Source organism: Varroa destructor, unplaced genomic scaffold (genome assembly GCF_002443255.2).
Source record: "Varroa destructor unplaced genomic scaffold, Vdes_3.0 BEIS01000002.1, whole genome shotgun sequence".
Lineage (NCBI taxonomy): Eukaryota > Metazoa > Arthropoda > Arachnida > Mesostigmata > Varroidae > Varroa > Varroa destructor.
Window position 1 is genome coordinate 40,162,212 of NW_019211455.1, and position 5,878 is coordinate 40,168,089.

At 37.2% G+C, this 5,878-nt stretch overlaps 1 long non-coding RNA gene across 1 annotated transcript; it reads right to left on the reverse strand.

Annotated features, from left to right (window-relative positions):
- Positions 1 to 536: 536 nt before the first annotated feature.
- On the reverse strand, positions 537 to 3,818 carry LOC111245335 (uncharacterized). The gene is made up of 3 exons (XR_002671286.2): positions 2,750 to 3,818; positions 2,047 to 2,221; positions 537 to 1,621 (listed from the first exon to the last, which is right to left on the reverse strand). It is a non-coding gene; the product is annotated as an uncharacterized LOC111245335 (long non-coding RNA).
- Positions 3,819 to 5,878: the final 2,060 nt, after the last annotated feature.

Below are 5,878 nucleotides of genomic sequence, written 5' to 3' on the forward strand. Positions count from 1 at the left end.
TGTGACGCTCTTGCCGCTGCCTGTGTTACGGTTAGTATTATTATACGTAAATCATGACAATTATTACAATAGTGGGTGTCGTCGACCTGGGTCTTGCGGCCCAAGACACTGTGCCGAAACTACTCTATATTGTACATATAGTAATACCAGCAGTAATAAACAGTACATACTGTACAAATACCAAATAGTGATACCAGATGTACATCCACGGCCTTAAAGAAGTGATCTGAGTAGAATCTCACTTGCTGATGACAGTGGCAATCAGATTAACGTGTCAATCTACCACAAACTCTAAATTGCAGCAGCTAACGAATGGCTAAGAGGTGCGCTAGAATTGTCGAGTTGACAGAAAAAATAGGATACCCCAGATAACTCCTGCCTATTTCTGTACACGTACCAACCAATCGCAGATCAGACACAGTATAAAAAACATATACCTCAGCGTGAGACTCTCAAGTAATCACTAGCAGCGTTAGTTTGCTAGAAGTGTGTTTTGAACAAAACGCTTTTAAGACAGGAAAACCGATCGACCATCGTCCATCTTTGAGAAAGGCTTTATGACTTTATTGATCCACCAGTCTTTTATATATCGAAAATGCGTCTCCTTTTCGTAGTTTTACTCTATAAATAGTAATTCCTCCATCAGATGTTTCTTCGTCTTTTTCTACTATTTATAATAACATTCATTCTTGATAAAAAAAAAATACCTTACCGAGTGTCCTACGTGCTACCGTTCCATATATAACCCCTAGAATCGTTTCGATCTCATTTGTATTCAGAGTAGCTAGTGTAAAATTGCTGCCCACATTAACACGATTTTAATCTGCGCCTAGGTCCGTGATACGTTGCTCGCACCCTAAATGCGAACAAATAATTAGCTGATGCAATTTTTAAGATCATCTCCATTTGTTTTTGGCTTTCTTTGTTTTCTGCTTATAAAGCTCAGGCACAAAGACCGATTTACCACTTCCTACAAGAGCCCTTGGCTGTGCGCTTTGATTTCATGTTATGAAGACCTAGAAAACCAACGAGAAAAAAATGAGAGAAATTCTGCTATCTACGCGTTCATTTTTTACTATATGCACGCATGTCTCAATGCATAGGTAATCTAGGTGAAACAGTGAAACTTTATCGAGACTTTAACACAGAACTTTTCCCATGTTATTGAATCATATTCTGTTAACAACCGCTATCTTCACTTAAACTACAAGGAGCAAACGTGGCTATAGCGTATTTTTCTATAATTTTATAATAGGTACATTACAAAATGATTCTGTAATTCGCTGACAATCTTGCAACGGCATCCAGGAGCAGACTTGTACATATCTCGGCTGTTGGTTAATAAAGGTAAAGTACGTATTACATATAATAATATAGCTTTATGTTAAGCGCACTAGAAATCAAACGCATAGGTGTAGACATGTGCAAGGCATTACCCATTCATAAGAGATTCTAAAACGAAATCACAGATAAGATGGCGCTTCTCGTGGAGGAATCGCGGATCGTAGCCAAGTGTTGTAAGCGTTCGAAGCTGTTTGATTTCATCTTCTTCTATCTTTGATGTTCTTTTATCAAGGCCTTCTCTATCCTTGTCCTCGAGTTTGGTAGAAGATGGTGGATTCTAATGTGTGTAGCAATAACGTAAACGACACCATTAACTGACAATTTAACTTCTTTCAATTACTTGGCAATATTGACTTAACTATCTATGACCAACATCACTACTGCTCCACGATATTTTGTTGTTCCTATACGTATACAGAGAGTAATTAAATGTTTGAGCTGAATTATAATAAAACATTTTTATCCAAACGAAACCAAATTACTGAAATCATTGGCAAATGTCAGCCCAAATAATAGAAAAACATAATTTATGCCTATTGTGATCCAGGAAATGTCATAGATGCCTGCTAAATATATGGACAAGCGAGGCGCTCTAAATAGTTCCTGTCGTGCTGAAAGGGGGCTAGCTGTTTTGAAGTTATACTTAGTTAAAACAGTACTTCTACTCTTATGCTCTATATAGAACTAGAATAGCCGTATTACCGCTGAATTCTTCGCAAGCTTTTCTAGCCTGTTTTAACAACCTCCCAGTTGGTTCCAGACATTCTGGACACTTTTGCTTTCGCTGAATGAAATCGTTGTTTTCTTCCACTCTTCTCTTTCGTTTGGATTCACCTGAGTCCGGCATAGCTGCTGCACCTTTCGCAGCAGTTAGTACCTGCACAACAATCAGCTATATAAGTGACGTGATATTTATCATAACATATAAAATAATAATATTAACATTCATCGTCTACTTCTGCGTGGCTGAAAGCCGCAAGCTTACTAGTTTTTTCGACTTGCCTACCATCCAAGCCACCGCTAGAGGATTTTTCCAATTCTCATAACATCAAGTATGTATGTATACAATTTTATGTTAAATGTACAACGAAATACGTGTTGTATAATACTAGACAAACAAAATGAATAAATAGCACAAAACACTCTAACATACATCTAATTTGAAGGTAGTATGCAATACGATTGAAAAAAGTGCATGTTATGTAAGTAGAGCATGTTATGCGTAGAGATTAGCATGAACATTACTAACTACCGAAATCGCTTTTGGATTTTACAAGAAATTGAAGAAAAAATTATTCAATAAACACGATATTTAAGATCTGCGAACAACGTTTTGTAAGAGGATTATGACCGGAAGTCCCTTCTTGTATATGTAACTAAATTGAGGTCACTGAAAGGAGCTCACCGAGATGTTCATCAATTTACTACGGTACAAGTCGAGTTGTCTTCATGGGAAAATTGACGCGAGCTCACCGAAGGAAAGCGACATCGACGAAAAATGAAATCTAACAGATACGCTTAAAACATTAACACGCTAGATCTTTTCACAAATAGTATCTCACACTTTTTAACATTCCGGGATGATCGTCATAACTACGAAACTATTCTTATTGTGTGTTTAATGTAATAGGTGTATTTTATTGCAGAATTCAAACCACCGATTTTTTACTTCGCAGCCGGGCACTCTGAACTCTAAGTCTCTAACAAATGTAAACAGAAAACCGAAACTACTCGGGGGATAATTAGAAGGGGGCGCCAAAAACTGCACAAAATTAAATTCGAAAAATTACAGATTTCTAGATGTATATTAATCAAAGGTGTATTGCTGAACTGATTGCAAAAAACCTTTACACAAGAATTTTCAATATGTCCTGTCAACGTATGGTTTTTTACCGCGAATAGCATGCGCTTGATTACTTTGCTTTTTGCTTATTATTATATCAGCTCATATATTTGCATTAGATTTTCGATACCCGTTTATTCTGTATCCGTTTCAACACTGATGATTATTATTCTTAGTGATAAAGTAAGATATGTCCTCCTATATATAGTTAAACACGCTTCTACACCACGCTGCACTTCTCAAGCGTGTAGCGGATAGCACATCAGAAATAATCTTACAGAACAGATAGTTACCAGTTTTGGTACACTAGATAGGCTCTGAAGCGCGAACTGGAACTTCAGTTGCGTCCAAATGATGATAGCACACCAAATTAAGTTCTACGAATCTCGAGAATTGCGATACCCACTATACACCACGGCTTGATGGTCCTCCGTAAAACCGTTGGCTTTATTCGGTCATTTTTACTAATGATATTTATTTTATTATTGATATAGTCTCATATTTACTCTATTATTGCGTTCACTACTTCTATGTGAACTATTCCTATATATGCGTTAAATAATCATGCAGTGCATCGAACAATTTCCTGGGCAGCTACAAAAGACGTCCAACGAAACAGCCTTTATAATAGGACAGGATAGAAGAAACAACTCCTTGGCGAGTTAATTTTATGAATCTAACGAAACTCACACAGAAAGCTAAAAGATTTGGGAACAGCTTACCTCCGACTCTGTGTTATTCTGTCGTTACCGGCAGGATGTTGTGAGGAAGGTTGGCGTAAAAATACTCTGCACGGATATCTGGATTCAAGTCGCGAAAATGCTGTCACTACCGCCTTTGCCATTTCGATTGAAATCGCTAAGGTGGACTAAACCGACTTGTGATTATCTCTTAACTATCTTTACTAAATACATTAATCACGGCATGACAGCTAACGCGAACACAGCCAGTAAATTTTTCTTTGAGCAACTATAATATTTACTCTGTTGTTCCACAAAAGGTGTACGCATTTTACATGGGCTTATACAGGAGCGCTTTGCTAGACCTTCAAGATGTACACTTTGTACTAAACTATTGTTATAAACAATGAGATCATCATCTATGGCCACCATAGTTAATTAGTCGTTTAACTTTTCAATCTTTGTCTTGAAGTACCAGTTTTTAACGAAATCGACACAACGGTTGGACAAAATAAACAATTGTTTTTCGTTAATCTCAAATTAGTCAATGTTTTTACAGGTGGCGAACTTGTAAACAACATAAGGAATGGTAAACATAAACTTTATTAATTAGTATGATTTTTAGCAAAAATTGGCCAAAGTAATGTTGTTCTTCACTACTGACACCTTGATGATACCGCACTTGATTTTAAGTGATTTAGATATTTTTAAGATAGATTTTAAGTAATTCATTTAGGGTAAAACTAATTGTTTTACAGTGACTGACGAATAATTGCGAACAAATTAATATTTAGGGCTTTCATGTTTGAGGGGAATATGATTTGTTGAGCTGGTGAGATTTTGGGCCAAAATGTCGCATCCCTGTTCATCTCTGTTAGTTGGATCTATAAGAACATTATTCAATAAACAAATCATTGATTAGTCCTGTTCAATATGCATTTATTATATAGTTATACACAATGCATTTATCATGACTGTGCCCGGTCAAGCAGACCCATCTTTAAAATAGTTAATTGTTTTTCTAGTTACGTGTAGATATATTTAATGGCGGACCGATGGTGACGTAACACCATTAAAATACGTGAACTTGTAAGAAATTTTCAGGCAGTCAAATCGACCCTTAAGGGTAAGTTTAGTGTTAATAATGCCACAAACAAATATATTCGCTAGACTGGGGAGTAGCAGCAAAGCTGCCCCTTGCGGAAAAGTATATTAAAGCCCATGCTCCGTAATCTTACAAAGACCATATTTTTAATTGTTCTCCATAAAAATGGCATCCAGTAACGGTGTCAAGAATGGCTTAATCCAGCTTCTGCAACCTAGATGAGACCGTATCGCTAGAAGGATAAGGCGATAGTTCGGAAGGTTCAACACAACAGGCGCTACATCTTTGCACTATCCATAGTATCGAATCGCACGAAATCCTGCAAGAAGTATTCTTATCATCCTACGTACATCGCACTACAACTCCCGACGTGCGCGGTCTACTGCTCGAAAATCTGACTTCTCCTTCTGTAGAAAGCAGCATAAAACGCAGACAGAACAAACTTTGATTACGGCATAATTACTGGGGTCATAGGTTGGTTGACTCGCCGAAATAGGCACGTTGACTCTCTTCTACATCAAGGGATATGCGAATCACTATTGCACTGTTGTCGCAACAAGGAACCAACTACAACAAAATTGCCCCGAAAAAAAACCAAAGAAATGTATGATCTATGTCTATCTCCCCTTTGCGTATCGTCCAAAGCGCTTGCTGTCCCATCAAATTTTTTCTTTTTATCTGTTTGATGATATCATTGACAGGCAAATATGTTGAACACAACAAGCTTCGCAAGAGGGCCATATTATAACCTAATCCAAAGACTGCCGATAAAGCGTCTGCTCTTTAACATATTTGTCTTCCTCTTAACAGGACACATATTTTCAAAATGATAAAGGGCATTAACTACGCCCACAACAGCGTATATTGCATAGCCATGCCACTATTAACTGTGATACAAGTGACTGG